The sequence below is a fragment of the Ochlerotatus camptorhynchus genome, unplaced genomic scaffold (assembly GCF_037179485.1).
Source record: "Ochlerotatus camptorhynchus isolate MF236.1 unplaced genomic scaffold, CSIRO-AGI_Acam_v1.1 ptg000353l, whole genome shotgun sequence".
Taxonomy (NCBI): Eukaryota; Metazoa; Arthropoda; class Insecta; order Diptera; family Culicidae; genus Ochlerotatus; species Ochlerotatus camptorhynchus.
The window spans coordinates 244,239-266,481 of NW_027040841.1; the positions used below are offsets into that span (position 1 = coordinate 244,239).

General features: G+C 40.0%; 1 pseudogene; it reads right to left on the bottom strand.

The window, feature by feature from the left end:
• The window catches only part of LOC135709172 (uncharacterized), a 256,458-nt pseudogene that overhangs the window by 112,958 nt on the left and 121,257 nt on the right, over window positions 1–22,243 (bottom strand).

Below are 22,243 nucleotides of genomic sequence, written 5' to 3' on the forward strand. Positions count from 1 at the left end.
GGTCAAAGTGTTCGACAGGAAAAGCTAATTTTCCTACCCATTTGACGTTCTATCGAGCGATTGAAATGTGGTCGAAATGAAGAACTTTATCACGCTACATTTTGATAGAGAGTGTGATTGCTACCAGTTGGAGAAACACGAAAAAAAAAATCAGGCGAAACGATATAATGAAACCTAACGAGCTGTGATGAGAAGCAAAAAAGGGCAGGAATGGTAGTTGACTCACTTAATTTTCAATTATAAAGGTCATGGTATAGGAGCATGCTACCAACCCGCTGAAGGATGGCAATTTTTCAAGTTTAAATGAAGTTTGATCTTATCCATCTTGATGGCATTTTCCTGTGTGGAGAACAGCGTTTTTTAGGGTCAAATTCTGGTAAAACCTGAACTAATTAGAGCCGTCAGTGAGCTAATCATTTTCCATCGGTGAACCGTCATCCCTATAAGAAGACGTGCGACTATGAACAATTGAATTACCAGAATGAGATTGACAGTGAAATGAATGGCTCGTAGAAAGTTTAGCCAATGTTATTCGGTTTCAATTTCCCCATTTGATCATTTCCAGGCATCAAAAATCTACATAGAGTTATTGTTTTTCATGTATAGTAAAATAAACGTCGATATTTTCAACTATCAAATTGCCTATACTCAGCTAATGAGCTTCGGTTCTCGAAATGATGTCATTACAAGTTTTATTTACAAAAGCTGATTCGTCTTTTTGTATTGTTGGTCGAGAAATCATGTTCCATGGGACCAAATGTAGCTGCTTAATTTAGCAATGTCCATTATAGCGTAGCTACCGTACCGACGGCGGTTGCTATATGGATGAGTAAAATAGCAATCAGCCTCTGGGTAAGCAGCGAGTCACCAACTGGCCGGTAGTGGTAGCAACCAACCCAAGCGCTGCTATTTGTAAAGTGTCATTTGTCATATTGTGTTCGATGTGATTTTTTTTTTAACGAAATCACTTGTAGTGATGAGAAATCAATTAATTTGGATATGGGACCGTAATGTGCACTCTGGTGGTCACAAAATGATCCGATGATGATCCGGAGCATCCATTCAAAAATTCCGTGACTTTATTTAAAATAACATTTAGAGTAGGAAGGGGCAAGATCACCATGAATTAATTTTGTGCTTTCACTGGATTGTGGACTCCTGGACTACATGATGGTCTTCTGGAAGTGGAAGTGGTCAATTAATTTAACTGATTCTAGAGCCCCGTCTGTCTGTTCTGTCTGTTCTGTCTGTTCTGTCTGTTCTGTCTGTTCTGTCTGTTCTGTCTGTTCTGTCTGTTCTGTCTGTTCTGTCTGTTCTGTCTGTTCTGTCTGTCTGTCTGCCGGGCACACTCAGCTAGTAATGAATAAATTATAATCTAGGTTCGGAATGTGAACTTTGAGGCCATGGGTGGTCCTCCGGATGATCCGGAGCATCCGTAAAAGTGGCCAATTCTTGAAACTTCATAATTTCTTTTGAAATTATTTGTAGTGATTACATGAGAATGAATTTGGATCCGAGCCCAGAATGTGAACTCTGGTTGTCACAGGTCAGCCCTGCGGAAGATCCGCAACATCCGAGTGGAAGTAGAATTTTCATAAAACTAGTTCTAGATTTTATTGATATCGTGATATTTGAATGAATTTAGATTTAGAACTGAATTATCCACTTAGGGTCAGAGCAAGGTTTCCCGGATAAACCGGAACATCCGTAAAAGTGATCAATGAATGAAACTGATTCTATGGCTCCGTGATTTCTTTAAAATCATCTGTACGTATGCTACATGAACGAATTGGAATCTGAGGTTGGAGTGTGGACACCGCACACTGGGCCAGGAATGCAATCTAGTGGATTAAAATTAATAACTCCGAAACGAGGCATTTTCGCGACTTGGTGTCTTGGGCGAAGTTTCTCATCATAATAAGGACCATCTATTGACATAAACAAATAGTTCAAAACTCTTCCGTAAAGATGGCTTCACAATCTAACTTCTTTTTCTGACGATTTGAAGACTTGATGTTTTCGGCAAAGCTGTTTGTCTTGACAAAATAAACAATTCTCGACTACTTTTTCAAAGGGACGTATCAACTTTTGTAAACAATGCATTTGATCGTCGATTTGGCGTAAGTGGTAGCTCGCCCACGCATGCTAACACTACTACTTTTCCACTACCTGATAGTGATTTTAGCAATCGTGTGCGAGCTACCAGTTACGCCAAATCGACGATCAAATGCATTGTTTACAAAAGCTGATACGTCCCTTTAAAAAAGTAATCGAGAACTCTTTTGAATACGTAAAATTTCCACAGCCTACTGGTTCCGAGTTCTATGAAGTTAAAGAAAAAAATGTCAATATATGGTTTTTTCTTTCTTCATCGGTTTTTTTTTTTCTTGCAACCATATAATGTTATATTATTCTCTTATGCAAATACATTAAATACATACAAAAGTTAACATAGGGAAACATACTGGTTTAAGCTTAAAATTTTAACGATATTGTTGAAAACAACGAAAAATAAACAACAATTTTTTAACTTTAATATCTCTCAAAGCGCAAAAAATCATAACCTGACATTTTCAGCAAAAATTAAGCAAAAATCGATAAATAAAATATCAAAAATTTTAGAACGATTTATTTTGGTGTTTTTTAGTTTTTAGTGGAACATGTTTTTTTCAATAATTTTTTAATGCATTGAAATCGACAGTGAGCATGCATAAGGGCGAATACGCGATGATCGATTCACTTCATCGATTTTCTATTTGCATTGCTACAGCTAAACGAAACAATTTTCTAGAATTTGTTCAATGCAGAGTATTATTATTATTATTATTTAGCTTTATTAAGGATCAATGCAGAGTAGTAACAGGTTGTATTGTCTATCAAAAGCAACAGCAAACGCACCGAGAAATGTTAAATCTAGCGAGTTATTAACAAAAGAGAAATTCGAAGAAGAGAATCGATCATCGCGTATACGCTCTTCTGCATGCTCACTGTCGAAATGGCGTTTTGAAGACTTGACGACTTAGGCTTAGTTGTTTATCTTGATAAAATAAACAATTCTCCAAAAAATCATAGAAAGAAGTAAGATTGTGGCGCCATCTTTGCGCAAGAGTTTTGATCTATTTGTTTATCTCAATAGATGGTCCTTATTATAATGAGTAACTTTGCCGAAGACACCAAGTCGCGGAAATGGATCGTTTAGTAGTTATTAATTTTGCTCCGCTTAATTGCATTCCTGGCGCAGCGTGCACTGGAGGCCATGGGTGACCTCCTGGAAGATTTGGAACACCGATTTCATTAAAAACTGATTCAAGTGCAACGTGATATTTTAAAATCAATTGTGCTGATGCTACATAAAATAATTGAGACCTGGGATCAAAATGTGAGCTCTCGGAGAGGTACAGAGTAGCTCTCGGAAAGATCCAGAACTTCGGTGAAATTCTTCAATTCATGAAACTGATGCTAGGAGCTTTGTGATTTGTAGTGATGATCCATATTCCTGTCCTGATTCAAAATGTAGTCACTGAGCTTTAGAATTAAATTAATTGACCACTTGAACTTAAATATTGTAGATCTTCCGGAGGTTCCGATCCCGAGGTTCTGCATTTCACAACATGTAATCTTAAAAAAAATCTCTAGCCTAGTGAAATAACTTCATAAGTTGTAACCGTTTGTTACAAGATTTGTATGATTTTTAATTTGTGCATAATTGTTTAATGTACTGTCACGTTTTCATAAGTTACTAGCTGAGTGTGCACGGCCTTGCTCGGGATTCAATATTAGCTTGAGTTTATGCGCCAATTAAAAAAAAAAGCATGCTATATTTTACGTAGCCCCCCCCCCCTCTTATCTAAGGGGCTATCCTCTATAATTTCCACATGCCAAATTTGGTTCCATTTGCTTGATTAGTTCTCGAGTTATGCAGAAAATTCTGTTTCGGTTGTATAAGAGCCCCCCTTTACAGATGAGGGAGGGGTCTCAAACCATCATAAGAACCTTTCCCTGCCCCAAAAACCGCTGCATACAAATTTTCACGCCGATCGGTTCAGTAGTGTCCGAGTCTATAAGGGTCAGACAGACAGAAATTTATTTTTATATATATACTAGATGAGTGTGCCCGGTCTTGCTCAGAATTCAATATTAGCTTGAGTTTATGCGCCAATTTAAAAAAAGCACGCTACATTGTGCGTAGCCCCCCCCCCCTATTATCTAAGGGGCTACCCCCTATGATTATCTCCTTATACCCCCACACTCGCCCCCACATGCCTAATTTGGTTCCATTTGCTTGATTAGTTCTCGAGTTATGCAGAAATTTCTGTTTCATTTGTATGGGAGCCCCCCCTTACAGAAGGGGGAGGGGTCTTGAACCATCATAAGAACCTTCCACGGCCCCAAAAACCCCTATATACAAATTTTCATGCCAATCGGTTCAGTAGTTTCCGAGTCTATAAGGGTCAGACAGACAGACAGACAGACAGACAAAAATTCATTTTTATATATAAAGAAGAAGAAGATAGAAGATATAGAAGATTTGGTTTTGGTTAGTAGGATTATTAAAAGATAATGTATTAAAACATTGTCAATTTGTTAGTACGGAAATGTTTAAATTTTAAATTGTATAACAGTAAAGTTGGGTTAGGTTACAGTACAGTTGGTGCAACTACTAAATACAAGGTGATGCAGGCGGGAAAATTGAGAAAGGATTTATTTGATTGGGATATAGGATGGAGGGATGGAAAAGCGAAGCGACAGAGGTCAGATAGACCACGAACGACCCGCCATTCCCCATAACTATCCAGGTTCACGTGTGAAAGGTGTTGAACAGTTAAAGTGCTTGACATAGCCAGTAGTGAGTGGTAAAGGGTGATACGGTCAAAATTTGGTCAATATCAACTTGACGTATTTCTTTCAATTTTGCATTTAAAAAACCTGAACAACCTTGATTTTGGAATTCACTCTTCAGTAGTCAAAATGCCGTCCAAGCAAGAAGAGCAGCGTATCAAAATTTTGCTCGCGCATCGCGAAAATCCGAGCTAGTTGCACGCAAAGTTGGCAAAATAGCTAAAAGTTGCCAAATCAATCGTTACAAATGTAATTAAAGTGTTTGGGGAACGTTTGTCGACAGCCAGGAAGTCTGGATCGGGGGGAAATCGAAAACCGGAAGCCGCTGAGACGACAAAGAGAGTTGCCGGTAGTTTCAAGCGAAACCCTAACCTCTCTCTCCGAGATGCCGCAAATAAGCTGGGTGTATCGTCTACAACCGTGCATTGAGCCAAAAAACGAGCCGGACTATCGTCTTACAAGAAGGTAGTGACTCCAAATCGCGATGATAAACAAAATACGACGGCCAAAGCGCGATCCCGGAGGCTGTACACGACGATGCTGACGAAGTTTGACTGCGTGGTAATGGACGACGAAACCTACGTCAAAGCCGACTACAAGCAGCTTCCGGGACAGGAGTTTTATACGGCAAAAGGAAGGGGAAAGGTAGCAGATGTTTTCAAGCACATGAAACTGTCAAAGTTCGCAAAGAAATATCTGGTTTGGCAAGCCATCTGTACCTGTGGCTTGAAAAGCAGCATTTTCATAGCTTCCGGGACTGTCAACCAAGAAATTTACGTGAAAGAGTGTTTGAATAAACGTCTGCTGCCTTTCCTGAAGAAACACGGTTGTTCCGTACTGTTTTGGCCGGATTTGGCATCTTGCCATTACGGTAAAAAGGCCATGGAGTGGTACGCCGCCAACAACGTGCAGGTGGTTCCCAAGGACAAGAACCCTCCCAACACGCCAGAGCTCCGCCCAATTGAGAAATACTGGGCTATTGTCAAGCGGAACCTAAAGAAGACCAAAAAAACTGCTAAGGGCGAGCAGCAGTTGAAGGCAAACTGGCTTTCTGCGGCGAAGAAGGTGGACAAGGTGGCTGTACAAAATCTGATGGCAGGGGTCAAGCGTAAGGCCCGGCAATTCGGATTTGGAAAATCGGAAGCCTAATTGAATATTTTTCCTGAATTTTATACTAATTGAACTTGAAAAAGAAATTAAATTTGATTTTTTAAATAAACGATTTCACCGATTTACACGCGTTTTCCCTTGACCAAATTTTGACCGTATCACCCTTTAATATTCGAGTGTGACAATTTGCTACACCTCAGCTCAATTCAGGAGCTTTTGTGTTACCGTTTGGTACACACCGCCATTTTGTCCGTTGACAAGATCAACCGACGCGCACGTGATCCGGCTTAACAGTCTCTAGGGGCCACTAGGTCTAAAAGCAAAGGAACTAGCCTTCCTCAAGCTAGACCAAAAATAGTCGGCTGGAAGGAATTGATCTCGGGAACCCTCCCTAGCCGCCAAGGAGACGTTCTCCTCTCGGTAGAGTCACTCCGGCCTTGTCTGGGAGGACCTATAGTAGTTTCACGCGCCAACGAAACCGCTTCCTAACCCCGCCACTCAGCCAACGTTGACCACGATTGCCATACCAAATCTGGCAGAATTCGTAGCACATTGAGTCCAGCGAGCGCTCGCCCAACGCACAGTGGTGCCAAGGGTATCAAAGCACGCGCTTTTTTATTAACGCTGAAATGGTTGATTAAAGGTACTAGGTGTCTTCTGAGAAGTTTCTCGGGTTACAAAACTCCTTCTTATGGTAAAAGAAAATTAAAGATTAATCCACCTAAAAGTGAGATGCAAAATTTATTTTTTTAGTATGAGGCGATACAAAATAATTGTGTTCGGCGAAGCGGTAGAGAACATTACTCTAAGCTTTGCTGAAGACTATAACTTTCTAGTTCTTATAGCTGCTGAGATATAAGGTTACTTTGTGGAGACATCGTTAAAATCAATTTTGTATCTGTAACTTTTTCTACAATATTTCTACATGTTTGGCATGTTCTACAAAGATGTTAGAAATATCAAATTACAAATCAGCAAATTGCTTTCATTAATATTTGAAGAGTTATTTACATTTTTTGGTTGCAGATTATCCAACTTCCAATACCATTAACTTATAAACGGGCAAAAACAAGCAGGCCATTCTTTGAGCAACCGCAATACTTGCATTGAAACTTGTCACTTTTCAGATTTTGAAATGGTGATTTTGTGAAACTACGGGACTGTTATCGAGTAGGTGTGAAAAAAGGCATACAAATGGCTAACCAAGCAACCTGGGTTATTTCTAGTGACTAACAAAATGACTCGGGATCAAAACCAGACCACCACCAAACGACCCTTGACTGAATCGCTTATGTAATTTAAATATTTTTCGATTTTTTCAATAAACAATACTAAAATCTTTCATGTTTAATGTTAATTACGTTCCGATTCAAATTGTACGAATCTCAAAGAGCGCTTGCAGTTTGCATCTCCACCATCATGTAAAAAAATTTAATTCTTGTCAGATTATCATGAAATGTTGTCTATGAGGCTAAATCTATTTCCAAATCTGAACAAAACATTATAAAAATAATAATTCATGAAAAAAAAAATCAATTACGAACGGCTTTGCTCTACTGCGGACGTTGGCAGATAGAAAATTCCATTCATCAACATCAAAGTTGGTTCAAATAATTAGTTTCAATCATTGTGCGGGTCTACCAAGTTTTTATCACTTTAAGTTTAAAAGTAGGAATGCCGTGCGAAAACTTACCAGAAATTCTCCCACCAAAGACACTCGGTCTGTCCAATGCACAATGGTCTCAAAACCGTATTTAAACATGTTTGATTTAGTTCAATTGAATTCAGGAGGAAGTTTACATTTATGTTTTAAACAATTTTTTGTTATAAGAAATTAGGATGGTCCCTATGGTTATTGAGATCAGAATATTCACTTTTCAGTTAATTAAGATAGACCAGAGCAATGTTATACAAAGCTATAGAACATTTTATTTGAAGCAACTCGATTGAAGAAATATTTTCTCTCTAATGGTTCTCGTTTTATACTGTCTTTTTAAAAAGGTAACTTAGGGTGATCCCTAAGAAATGTTTTTTACATTAACTTGTTATACATTGATTTCTTGCAAACGATTTGTTCTATACACTTTAAGAATTTGTCATGGTGCATATTTTTGTTCGTGTGATTAAGTTTCTACCTCTACCTGTTGGAATGCTATAAATGATGTTTGTATATAAATTGATTTACTGTTTTCAAATATTAATAATATCTCTAAAAAGAGCCAGTAGATTTGATCGCTTTTAGTTGCAATTGAAAGATCGTGATTTCATTCATATATAATGTAAAAACTGCTATGAAAACTATTTTCATTTATTTCGACTGCCGAAAACAGTCAATGCCTGCTGATACCGCAATTCACCCTATTAAATACTGAAAATCAACGAAATATTTCGCCTTAATTGACGAAAATAGATGAGTACGCACAACACGAGAAAAGGGCCTATCATTGTTGATCGATTCTCTTCATCGATTTTCTCTTTCGTGAATAACCCGACCAGCGTTGCCAGTATTCCAGATTTATCTAGATTTTCCAGATTTTTAGTCGTCTTGCAGATACACAGACAGACCAGGTTTATTTCCAGATTTTTTAAATATGTTCCAGATTTTACCAGATTGTTTAAACATGTTGCTTTAAAAATATCACTGCAATAGATTTACCCTGATAAAAAATAAAAATCCAAATTTGCTACTTTAATTATTGGAATTTTAAGGTAATTCTGAAAATAGTTCACAGTGAAGTGTGAGACGAATTCCTTGGGAAATCAAAGAAGAACTTCAACTCTAATTCTGAGTAGAGTTCCATACATCTTTGTGGGCTACGTGGTCGTGTGGCGTCAACCGTCGTTTAGGCGTATTGTGAGTGCCACGAAGTGATGGTTCGATTCTCGCTCCAGCCGGTGCAAATTTTGGCAACCTGAAAATTTCCCTACTGCGTGTGGTGTGTTGTCCCTTGTCTAGTATTAAATATGCAGTCTGTGAAATTTCTGGTTGAAGACGGTGTCAATTGTCTTGTCAACTCTGATAACAATTGCATGGAGATATTGTGAATATAGGAAATACAATCCGGAAGAGAAATCATAGAAAATTGTTATGATGAAACTTAAGGAGTATGCGAATCGTGAAAATAATTTCAATGGTGTTCTGTCCAATTCTATGGAGATTCATTTTAATAAAATTTTAAGGCATTTTAACGGAATTATGCGCAATTTCTGCAAGACTTTCAAGGCCATTTTTGAAAACTAATTGAATACTTAGTAAATGCGGAAGAGGATTTCAAAATAATTCTGACCTTATCTACAAAGCAGTTCAATGGTAAATATCGGATAAGTCTGAGAAGAGTGTGACGGTCATTCTGAAAAATGTACCAAGGAAATTATTAGAAGTTTTTTAAGAATTTGGGAACGAAATTATGCCAATTCTTGGGAATTATGACCAGTTTGAGGGAATTGTGGAATTGGAGAGTAATTTATAAGAGATTACAAGAAGTAATGCTATGAACTCTTAGAATATTACTGGAAAAGTTTGGATATTATCAAGATTATTTTAGACGAATCCAGAAAATAAGTATGATGAAGTTCTAGGGTCATTCAAATGGAACTAAACAAAAGGCTAAGATATCCTGTGCAGAGTTCCAAGTAATTCAGACTAAAAATTTTTTTCATGATCTGAGACCCAGGAAAAACAGAAATTCCGGAATTTATAATCATTTCAAGATCCTGCGACTTCAAGAATCACGCTATCAGACTTTCATTTAAGTAATAAAATACAATTATTCTTTGGCATAAAATTATTCGTAATGCTCCTGCGAATAGTGGAGTAACCCGTAGTTTAGGTAAACTTTGTGTGAGTTCCTCGATGTTAGGCTTTGATTCCCACTTCAGCCAGGTGAATTTTGCTTCAAAATAAAATTGCCTACTGGTCTATTGGGTGTTGTGTTGTGACGTCAAGAATTAAATTGCAAATCTGATCAACCTCAGAGTAATATTAGAATTATGTAGAACTAATAAAATCTTTATATTCTGGTTCTGTATCAACTATTAGTTTAAAAAAAAATCATCCCGTCAAATTTGCTCTAAAAAAAAGTTACAGTTTAATAAACAATTCTTAAAATATTTTCTGCAGTATTTTACCCACATTTAATTCAATTTTTGAACTGCTTGCTGCGTAATGGATATTTAAACTTTTTGGGCACACTGTGTCAACTTTTGGATGATTTAGCAATGCTAACGTAACGTAACGGCTAAATCGTCAAACCTGCATAGATAAGCGCTCTGTTTTTGAATCGGTTTTAATAGTATCGTTTAATCCATTTGGACTGCAACTTCAGTGAATCGGTAAACAATTAGCTCCTGTACCATCCAACATAAAGTACGCATCGAGTTTTGCCCAAATCGAAGTGGTGAGCTGGTTTGAAAATTCACTCCCTGCTTCTATTCTGCCGCCATTGACAGTGATATTTCGTTGCCAGGAGTGTTTGTGTTTTCTTTAGGGAACGATCGGTGGTGTTACTCATTATCTGCTTTGTGCTCATACTGTATCTGTGTTAGTTGCTCTTTGGGTAGTACTATAATTTGCTGTTTCTGTTTTGCTCCAGTTATTCACACGTTCCACTGTTTACGATTAGATAGGATAGCGAAGGTGTTTATATACGACAGTCTCAAAAGTCGTGTTGTTCAACCTGAGCCAGTCCTGGTCAGAAGTTAAACAGTGCGTGCGGTGCTGATGCGTGAATAGAGTCGCTGTTGTTGTGTATATCGGCGGTCTCAAAAGTTGGTATACATCAGCTCGGCTAGATTCTGGTTCTGGTCGGATGCTTTGGTGGATTCTGAGCGAGACGGTTATTTCGCATTGTATAGGAAACCTAGCTTGCAATTGTACAGTGCAGTTCTAGTTTCAGGGTAGATTTCTGAGTTTTGCTATTTCCTGTTTCCAACTGAATTTACATACTTCTCCTGGTAGGGACTTCTCTCTGAAAGTGTGCTGCAGAAACGTAGGGTGAATTTGATGATCATGGATCCATGTAGAATTTGTGGCAATCCAACTGAGCCCACGGATAAGACCGTCCTGTGCAGTGGATCATGCGCAAAATTTTTTCACCCCTGCTGTGTTGGATTAAACGCGACGAATCACAAAGCCTGGACGGCGAATGTGGGACTACTGTGGTTTTGTGACATCTGCCGAGTAAATTTCAATCCTGTTGTCATGGACCGAGAGACAGTGCTGCTGAAAACTTTAAGGGATCTTCTGGTACGTGTGGATTCCATGGACCTGCGCATCGGACAATATGGAGAAAATTTGAAAGTTCTCAATACCATGTTATCGGCTGTACCATCTAACAGAAGGGAATCCAGTGCATCCAATCGTCTCCAGCAATTACTTTCCGGCTGTTCTGGTGGCGGTCTTGCGGATTTTCATTCGAGTATTGATCGGATAAACCTGGACAGTTCCTTACAATCGCAGTTGGAGAACTCATCAGCTGGTGAGGATGGTCTGGCAGCTCTATCACCTATCGTGGAAAACAATTCTGTGAACCAACTCACAGCCACCCAAAATACTGCAAGTTCCGTTTCGACTGCATCTACCAATACTATTGCAACTGTTACTGCTACTACCGCTGCTGCTGCTGCTGCTGCTGCTGCTACTGTCACTACTCCTGCTCCAACTACCATTGCCTCCACTACTACTGCTGCCACCTCTGCCACGTCTACTGCTACTGCTACTGCCACTGCTGCTGCCAGTACTCCTGCTGCCACTTCAACTGCTGCTACTGCTTCCACCTCCACCGCTCTCTCTTCCTCATCATCTGCTGCAACGATCACCACTAACCCGGGAGATGATGAACAACGAAACCCACAAACGGAATGTCGTCTGAGAGTTGCAAATAGGAACCAACGTCAACGTGATCAGACTGAAGAAGTGCTGAGGTCTTTCTATGTAACACCATTCGCCATTGATCAAACAGAAGTCGACATCCTGGAATACATCAAAGAGATTTCGAACGCTGAGAATTCTACACTTCGCTGTGCCAAGTTAGTTCCGAGAAATAAAAACATCGATGAGCTAACATTCATCTCCTTCAAGGTGACGGTATCTGATGACCTGGTTGGTATTGTCAGTGATTCCTTCTACTGGCCCGAAGGCGTTCAGGTCCGTGAATTCGAATCAAAAAACGCGAATCGACCAGTGAGCCTTCAGCAGTCCTAACAAATGAGATGATGATCAGTTCCGAGGTAAGGCCCGATGATGTCTATGAATCGGTTAATTCACGTTGCATTGCTGATACGATCATGAAACACTTTATTGAGAAACCCGCTAGGAACTACATTAAAATTGCCTTCCATAATGTTCGCAGCATTGTTAAAAATATTGATTATTACAGAACCTTCTTTCAGAACTCAAAGCTAGCTGTGTTGGGGATTGTTGAGTCTTGGTTGAAGTCTTCAATAACTAACAAATTTGTTGAGTTAGATGGCTACAAAATTGTTCGTTCTGATCGACTTTTAGACAATAAGAAGCGAGGCGGAGGAGTTGCTTTCTATCTAAACAGTAAAGCAAAGTATAAGGTTCTTGCTAAGTCTGATGCTGGTGATGAAATTGATTACCTTTTTGTTAAATTAGTTCATTCAAAGCTTGTGTGTGGCATTGTCTACAGACCTCCAGATGTAAGGGTTTCTAAACTTAACAGTATTTTCGAACTTGCGCTGGAAATCAGTGCTACTGAATCTCATTTCGTATTGATGGGCGATTTCAATATAAATTTGTGTGACACTTCTTCACCTGTTACAAACAAGTTAATCGATATGGTTAAATCGCTTTCTGTTAAAATTTTGCCTCTTTCCCCCACTTGTCATAAATCAGGCTGCAGTTCATCTTTTATTGATTATGCACTTGGAAATTGTACGTTTAACGTTAGCAACATTTTTCAATCTTCTATAGGAGGTGTTAGCGATCATGATTTGATCTGCTTCGATTACAGAGTTAAGGTACCTCATCAACCTCCAGCTGTGTATTGGACAAGAGAATATCTCAAGATAAACACCGATAGTTTAATAGCTGACTTGCAAAGGTACAATCTTGATGCTATTTATTACTGCAACTCAGTTGATGGAAAATTACAAATTCTAAACGATATGCTTTATTCTGTCATTGATGATCATGCCCCGTTGAAAATGAAAACTACTGTTGATCCTAGTGCTCCATGGATTAATCCATACATCAAAAATCTCTTCCAAAAACGATCTGAAGCTTATGATAAATGGAAAACAGATAAACCCAGCGCAGCTAAATGGAATGCTTTTGCAAGGTTGCGAAATAGGTCAAACCGTGTAGTGAAACAATCTAAGTACACTTACTTCTCTCGGCTCCTTAACCCTTCTCTTTCTTCCAATAAACTTTGGGAGAATATAAAACGTTTGGGACTTTCAAAAACTCAAAGTAGAGCAGGTGGTGGTGATGTGTGTAACATCACTGCCGAATCATTGAATCAGTTCTTCATGTCAAATCAAGCTCCTATTACTTTTGATGAACAATCTGTGGCTGGTAGGTCCTCGTCATCTTCTTTTTCATTTAGGAATGTAACGAATGAAGAAGTCCTGACCGAATTCAATTCCGCGTCCAGTGATTCTATCGGCTTTGACCAGTTACCACTCAGCGTTTTGAAAAAAACTCTTGTTGTCATTCTTCCTACCATAACGAACTTATACAATCACATTATAACAACTTCAACATTTCCACAGCTTTGGAAGATAGCACGTGTTGTACCTATTGGCAAAATTGATAATCCAATGAACAACAAGGACTACAGACCGATTAGCATCCTACCTGCTATTTCCAAAATTTTTGAAAGTCTTCTGACTAAACAATTAAACGATTATCTGATTCATAATACGTTACTATGTCCTTTACAATCTGGTTATCGTAAACATTGCAGTACTACAACAGCTTTGATTAAAATAGAAAACGATATAAAAACTGCGCTTGACAAACGTAATCTAACAGTTCTAGTTCTTTTGGATTTTAGTAAAGCTTTCGATTCTATCAATCATAAATTGTTATGTCGGAAGCTACGTAGTTTTTTCTATCTCGATACAACTTCTGTAAACTTACTTTCCTCATATCTTACGGGACGAACGCAATATGTTGAATTTAATAATACAAAATCGGAACTTTTGAATGTAACAAGTGGTGTGCCACAAGGATCTGTTCTAGGTCCACTGTTATTTTCCATGTTCATCAATGACCTTCCAAGTATTTTAAATTATTGTGCTTACCATCTCTATGCTGATGATGTTCAGTTATACCTCTCTGGTAAAGTCGAAAATTTACAAAATATCGTACGTTGTGTTAATTCGGATATTTCAAAAATTTGTGAATGGAGTGTAACAAACGGCTTACAATTAAATGCAAACAAAACTCAAGCAATCATATTTAAAAATAGATCAGTAAGCATTTCAGATGCTTCTTGCATTATGATAGGTGATACCGCAATAGCATATTCAGATGTTGTTAAGAATTTGGGAATAATAATGGACTCGCATCTGAACTGGACTGCACAAGTAAACAGTGTTTCAAAAAAAGTATTTTTTGGTCTGCATTCATTAGTGCTGTTGAGAGACTGTACTCCTAAACATATTCGTTTGAAATTAGCTCGAAGTCTTCTAGTTCCGCTATTTAACTATGCTGATGTTCTATATACATCTACTTCCTCCAATAATAGTCGAAAATTACAACTTGCATTTAATGCTGTTACAAGATATGTTTATAAAATTCCTCGCTTTGAACATATTGGCATCAATCACAAGGGGATTTTAGGTTGCACTTATGAAAATTACGTAAAGCTGAGAGTATGTACCCAAACTTACAAAATTCTGAATGAAGGTCCTGTTTATTTGCATAATTTATTTTCATTTTTGAGGTCATCTCGCTCAAGAAATTTATCACTCGCTAGATGTCGTACAGAGATCTACAGATCCTCTTTTCATCAACGTGCTGCGAAATTATGGAATGAACTGCCTATGAATTGCAAACAAGCTGCCTCATACGTATACTTTAAAAATCAATGTAAACAATTATTTTCGAGACGGAACTGATCATCTCTCAGTGTAGTACGAGCTTTGAGAACACATGTGGTTATTTGTACTACGCTTAATACTTGTATTAAATAAATAAATAAATAAAATAAATAACAAGTTATATGCTTTATGAAATTTATTTAAATATGTAATTCATATTTATTTAAACATGTAATTGGCACATCACTTTGATTTCAATAGCATTATGTAAAAACAGAATGTTTTGGAGCATTCCAGATTTTTCCAGATTTTTTATTTTAACTGGTACAGATTTTTCTGAAAATGACCTGGCAACGCTGAACCCAACTGCAAATGAATTTCCCATTCAGTGTGTTGTTTCAGGCCCAAGCTAACATTATCTTCTGTCCAACTGTGCTGCGAGCTTAGCGAGAAATTCGTTTATGTTGCCGTGGTAAACCAAAGAGAAAGTCAATGAAGAGAATCGATCAACGAGGATAGGCCCTTTTCAAATGTTACGCGAGAGTTTACTAAATACATCACATGACATACAATATCGACTACTCCACCGTACAAAGATTCTAAGATCCCACTAACATTCGTCCAAAAGGTTTGACTTCGAAATGTTGAAATGTTTATTAGATTGTCATCGCCAACCTGTCTACTGGAACTTACTGTGTAAAATTTAAAACGGAATTCAATGCTTCATGTGCAGTGGAAATTTTTCCCTCCAAGGATGCAAAAAAAACATTTTTGAAACGCGATCCTTTGCTCTAGCTACTTCCTAGAGATGCCTTAACGAGCGCAACGAGACTGCCAGCAAAACGGCGCAATCCATCCCGAAGTTTCATTGTGAGCCGAGACAGGCCTCACATCTCCAGACAACTACGGGGCGGAAAGCAGAAAAGTAAATGAATCCAATTAATTAACAGCTATTTACAATTTACACCATTCTCCTCATTCGGTACTAGTTTTGTTCCCGGATCCTGGAACGACGATGCGACGAGGAAACAGCGCTTCTTGGCCAAGATCCCAAAAATAGTATGAGGAAGCGAACCTTAGCAGAGCCGGGCGTCTGGCGTTGGCACTTGAATGACAGGCGAGAGCGGCCGGCGCCTTTCGGGAAAGACTCTCGGATCGTTCTTCCAGCTGGAGCTGATGATGATGACAAAGATGAACATGACACTCAACGGGGATGCCACACCATTCCGGCATCCACCCGCATCGACCGGTCGCTGACTGCATTCCTAATTGTTCCTCGTCAGTCGGTCGGTTGGTCGGTTCGCGTGGGTTTGTTTCACCGGGATGCACACCCGGATGGCACGATGATGCCAGATGGTGTTGGTTGAGACAGATGTGCCACAATGGCTATCAAGAGCATGGGATGGAGGATAAGCCCATGTCAAATGAATGTTCCTCCGTCACCCTTTGCGAGGTGATGAATATTTGAATTGGTCTGATGAACTACCCGGATTCGATTTGGTGCATTTTACCGATAAACTGATAGAACAATCTTCCAGCTGCGCACAAAATGAAATCCACCCAAAATTTATCATGTAATCCTCCGTTAAGTAAGCCAATCAACAGCTCGTTAGCTGCTCTAATCTTTCGAGTCAGACATCGTTCAAGCCGTCATAAGAAGAGCAAATTTTCCATTTGTTCGGACGTGATTGCCCTCAGAATTCAAACGACTGTAGGACGAAGAGTGTTAAACACGGACGGAGAAGATTTGACTGTGCTCTAGTACCTACTCTAGTGGCAAAGTGACGTTCTAAAAACCACACTACAGCTGCTCGCTCACGTCTGTCTTTATCTGGGACGGAAATTCCTCTCGCAGATAGAAGGGAAAATCCGAGACGCGTGCTAACAATTAATCAAACGCTTCAAATTCCTCGTCACCACCGACAAGCATCTCAACATGTATCTCGTCCCACCGGTGCCGAACTAACTGAGTAAAGAGGAAGTAGCTAACGAAAAACATCACTTCCCAAGCTATTTGTCACTTTGTCGGAGAAGGAAAAAAATAAATTGTAGCTTTAAACGATTCTCACCTCGCCAACCATTCCCACACCGCTCCCAACCAACCAGAAAAATTTGAATCCAGAATCAAAATCCGAGATGACATCTGGAATGATGATCGATTTGGAACAGCTTCAATGTTTGAGCGAGGAATAGGAAACAAATGTATGGTTCGACGATAGACAATTTGACAAATAAAACAAACAGAGCATTGCCACCACTGTCGGTCTGTGATTGACTGTCACCCACAGTTTAAGCAGACCCCTCCACGCCCAGTCAGACGCAGTGACTTGACAGATTCTTGACTGCCACCTGTCATGGGCAAAAGCGGGATGTGAATAGATTATGATTATAAATATTGAATGCACTATTCTGGAGTGAGTTCCAAATTTTCAATTCCGCATTCAGGGTACGATACTCACCGTGACACGTCCGACCATCGTGCTCATCGAGCACAAATCCATGATAGCAAGAGCACTGGGCCTTCGCTCGAGATTCGCGTTCATCATGGACCACATGGCATTCATGGTCACAACCACCTTGATTATCACTACAGCTTGGTACTTCATCAGTGGTCACCTCTGGTTCACTTTCATCCTCACCATCTTCTTCGTTATTGGTAAGTTCATCTTCAGTCTTAGGATGCAATTCGGGAGGATGTATCTGTTCCACCCTGGCTTCAATCTCCTCACTATGGTGATGCCCATGCACGGCAGTGGAATGAGAAGTCGATTCCACGTGGATATTTTCATCTATTGGTATATCCGGTAGTACCGTCGCTGGTGTTGTTGTAGTTGAAGGGGTATGCTTCGATAACTCATGCAGTTTATCGCCATCTTCTGGTTCAGTTGGTCGTTGTCCGTCTTCTGCTTCTTCCTCGTCTTCTTCGTCGTACTCTGAAATGAGATGATTGAAAAAGGAAACGATAATTAATTGGTGCTTTCGATTTATTTTGATAAACCATTTAAATCAGAGCCAATCACTTTGCGGCTTGTTTTGTCATTCTTGTCCACGATATTGGATAAGTTCTATTTTGCAATAGAAACAGGATAGAAATGCATTGGGTGAAATATCGCTATTATTTACGCGTCTTATTAAAATAATCATCATTCAAATTTATCAAAAGAGCAGTACCATGCCAAAATTTTAATCGATAGGACTCGACCTTCTCCGATTTGCATGAAACTTTGCATAACTGTTTGCTATGGGCAATCATGAAAAAAAATCAACACAATTTCAAATATGCCTTCCAATTATTGGGTTTCTTTTTATAGAGATTTTTAGTAACTCTATGTACGTGTTACTTTGAAAGTCAAAACATTCGAGAGAATAATTAATTTTATAAAATACCGTCTGCAGAGTCGTTCACTTCCACTGCAGTGCTACATATATCATTTGTACCTAGCATGAAACTCCTTTTCAGCGGTACTGATCATGCGGGTAAGTGGAAGCCAAACTATTTCTACACCAAGATTGCAACACATTATTTTAGTACTATATTTTTGCTTGATGTAATCCCAATTCAAATTATTCAAATTGCTTACCAAATGCATCTCCCCAGTTCCCATTCCATTTTCAGCGAATTCCAATAACCAAAATATCTAAGTCACTTTGCCCCGCAGGTCCACTATTCGCATCGAAGCTATTTCGCCTTCTATGTCCGACCCGAGTCTTTAGAGTCAAATTCCCTCACCACCACGCAGCAGAGGAGATGGATGAGCCAGATGGAATCCGCCACGGGGACCAATATTTACAAAGATTCAACATTTTATGAACATAATAAATTGGATTAAGCGACACTAATCTCCCGCACGGCATCATTTCACGATCTTTTAGCCCGGCCGACCGCGTGACCGCGTGCGGCGGCCGTGTCGGCGGATTCTTCTTCATCTCCTCCGTCTTGAAGCTAGGGTCAAAAGAATTAGCAGCTCAATCAACCTCTACTAGTTAGCTCACCCAAACAAATCCAGGGTGGTGGATATCGATTTCATCCTCTCTTGCGCCGTTAAGCGTAAAGATCCGAAAACCCGCGAAAGGAAGATTGATCAATTCGGTTTTGTTTTGATCAGTGACAAACTGGCATTGTTCCTGCCACAGCTCCCTCCTGACCACCCATCCGATCGATAATCTTCCATTGTAAAAAAAAACTGTAATTTAAAAATAGATCAGTATCTTGGATCTATCACACTTGGTTCTTTCACTTTTCCCCGGCAGCATAGCTTCGCTTCGTGCTCCCTTTTGTTCGGCGCGAAGATTTCCTCTTCAGCTTTGGGTCTGGGAGTGTCGAAAAGACGCACTCCTAGTATCCAAATGTCGAGATCCCGTCAGCTCTAGTGCATGGCTTGCGATTGGAATGACGAAAAGTAATCAATTCAATAATAACATTTTTTCCCTCCCCCGCTCGCTCGGTGAGTGGGGAAATTTTTTGGCATCTTTAATCGATCCCACCAAAACTAGATAAAGGTGAGATTCGATGCCACGCGCAACCGTTCGTTCGAGCGAAGAAGATGAGAAAGATCGCCGCCGACGCCTCCACCCTCACCATATCGGCGACTCAGTACCTGATACATACCTTGCCACGTCCGAGAGCGCAGGGAAATGAAAACGATCCGATGATTAAATTTGGTAGATACGACTGCGACGGAGATTGGGCTTGCCGTTGTTGGTCTGGTCGTCGCGTGGTCCAAATTCCTATTCAACGATGCCCGGTGCACGTGGTGTTTTCGTTGCTGCCGTTGGGAACCTTGTTGTGAATCGTTCAAGGTTTAATTTGAGGAGGGCGCCTTGTGGTTTTCGGTAGTTCTATATGTACTGCTACAAACACATAATAGCAGAGTAGTACATGAATAAAGGCAAGCGAAAAGGGATTTACGTGGCTTTCGGTGCACTTCGGACTCGCTATAGACTCGCGCTTTATCTAGATTACACTGACCAGTGGTCACACTTGCTTCCGACGGAGCACGGATAGCAGCTTGTGGGTTCTGCTGGCTAATGAATGTATACATTATATTGGAATTTCAGGCCGGTGCATACTGGTACACTGTTTCGGAAAGGGACGATTTAGGTGAAATCCTTTTATCAATGTTTTAACTATACACTAAGAAATAACTAATTTTACACATAACCCAGTTCACCCGTAACATAAATGATGGTAAATGTAACCCGACCATATTTAATTGAATGTGAAAATTGACGCTCGTCTACGCAAATTAAATAGTATGTAAATGTTAATGTGGGTTTCTTAACTTGGCCACGATCCAGCACTCTCAAACTTATTGGTATTGGACAAGACTTTGGATGCGGGATTTCTTGAGACCTTTCGGAGAACATCAGAAAGCTTATTTTCTTGCTGCGATATGTCAGAAGACTAATTTATCTCCACTTCCATTTCTCAACACTCAACACATCATGAGTGAATCATAGATGTTGGAATGTCATTTATTCCTTGTTGATGGTGGAGATGAACAAGCCAGTTGACTAAACATCTCCATAATAAAGTAAATAAAATTAAAATCCTTGTTGATGATGTAACGATCAGGAATTTTGTATAAATTTGTATATAATTTAATATTTTTAAATTGTTTGAATTATATTCCTGCCTACACAGTAGGAAGACATAAGCATTTTTGCTGAAATCTTTCCTAAGAGGGGTCCATTTAATGTATGGATAAGGTAGGAAAGGGACAGCCGCACGATTAAACGAGTCAAGTTATTTTTCGTGTCCTTAGATTCACGATAGTTCGAACCTAACCAAAAAAATGGACCCACAACGCATCATCAAAAATCTTCATAAAACGTCACTCTCTCATCCCAGGACGCACCGTATCAGACACTAAGGAAGTTCCCAATCCACCTGTCACAGTCGGGCTGCATCCTGAGCTCAACTACCAACATCGAAGTCGTCCTGGCCTTGTGATCAGTTCTGGAGTTGGGGGCTTCCAAACTGCCCTTTCAGGCAAGTATCTTTCTGATCATGTTTCATCTGACGAGAGCAATTTTCCTCCGGTAATGCCTGTCCCTTTTAGCTGTTCAACCTCAACCGAACCGGTCACCCATGACGGATGCAATACTGAAGCTATTGTCGAAAGCGTTCCTGTTCTCATGGATTCTACTCGTAATCACTCTTGTATGAAGGGACGGATACCATCAGTGTTCATCGAGCCACCGGGATGCATGCCTGCAAGCTTCATGGAAGCCCAAAAACCCCTCGTCACAGTCGAGCCATTGCGGCCAGCGCCCTGCAGACATCCCGGTCATGTGTACGAGTGTGGAGAAGGGGTCTTCCAAACCGTCCTCGCAGGCAAGTATGCACACGTTTCAAACAGTTTACTTCCCGTGACATTGGTCGATTCCAGTTGCCGCTTGTCAACGAATGTGGGCTTATCTGCCAACCAACGCACCACGGAAGCTCTCGGATCTACCTCACCAGTGAAGAGCCGTTCGAATGGCGTGTCATCTGACCGGTTGTTGTCGGTATACTATCAGAACGTTACCGGCTTGCGTACCAAAATCTCCCGTCTTCGCTTGCTTTTATCGAGCTGTGATTACGATGTTCTCGTGTTCACTGAAACTTGGCTCAGGTCTGCTATCGACAGCGCAGAAATTTCGTCCGAGTATACCATATTTCGATGCGACCGTAGCACATCGACCAGTATTCACTCACGGGAAGGCGGAGTGCTGATCGCGGTCAAAAGGCATATAGTCTGTGAACCTACTTCGCCGATAAATTGTGAGCAACTCGAACAAGTTTCAGTTCGTGTGAAATCTGGACGCCACTCGCTCTACATCATTGCCATTTGTCTTCCTCCCAATTCGTCCCTCGACCTGAATTACGCTCATGTGAACGCAGTGCAGCTAATTTCGGAAAACTCGTCAACAGCTGATGTGATTCTGACACTAGGAAACTACAATCTTCCAAGTTTACGGTGGCAATCAGACAATGACGTGAACGGCTTTATCCCGTCAAACGTTTCCTCAGAAATAGAACGTTGCCTCACAGAAAATATGTTTGCCTCTGGTTTGCGTCAGGTCAACGATGCTGTGAATACTAATGGCAGACTCCTCGATCTTGTGTTTGTCAATCTACCGGAGTACTTTGACCTCATTGTACCCTCAACTCCACTTTTACCAATTGACGACCATCACGCACCATTTATCTTGCTTCTTGACGAAAGCTGTAATGGCACAATCACAACGGACGATGGGGATGTGAGATTCAACTTTAATTTTCAGTCGTGTGATTTTGGTC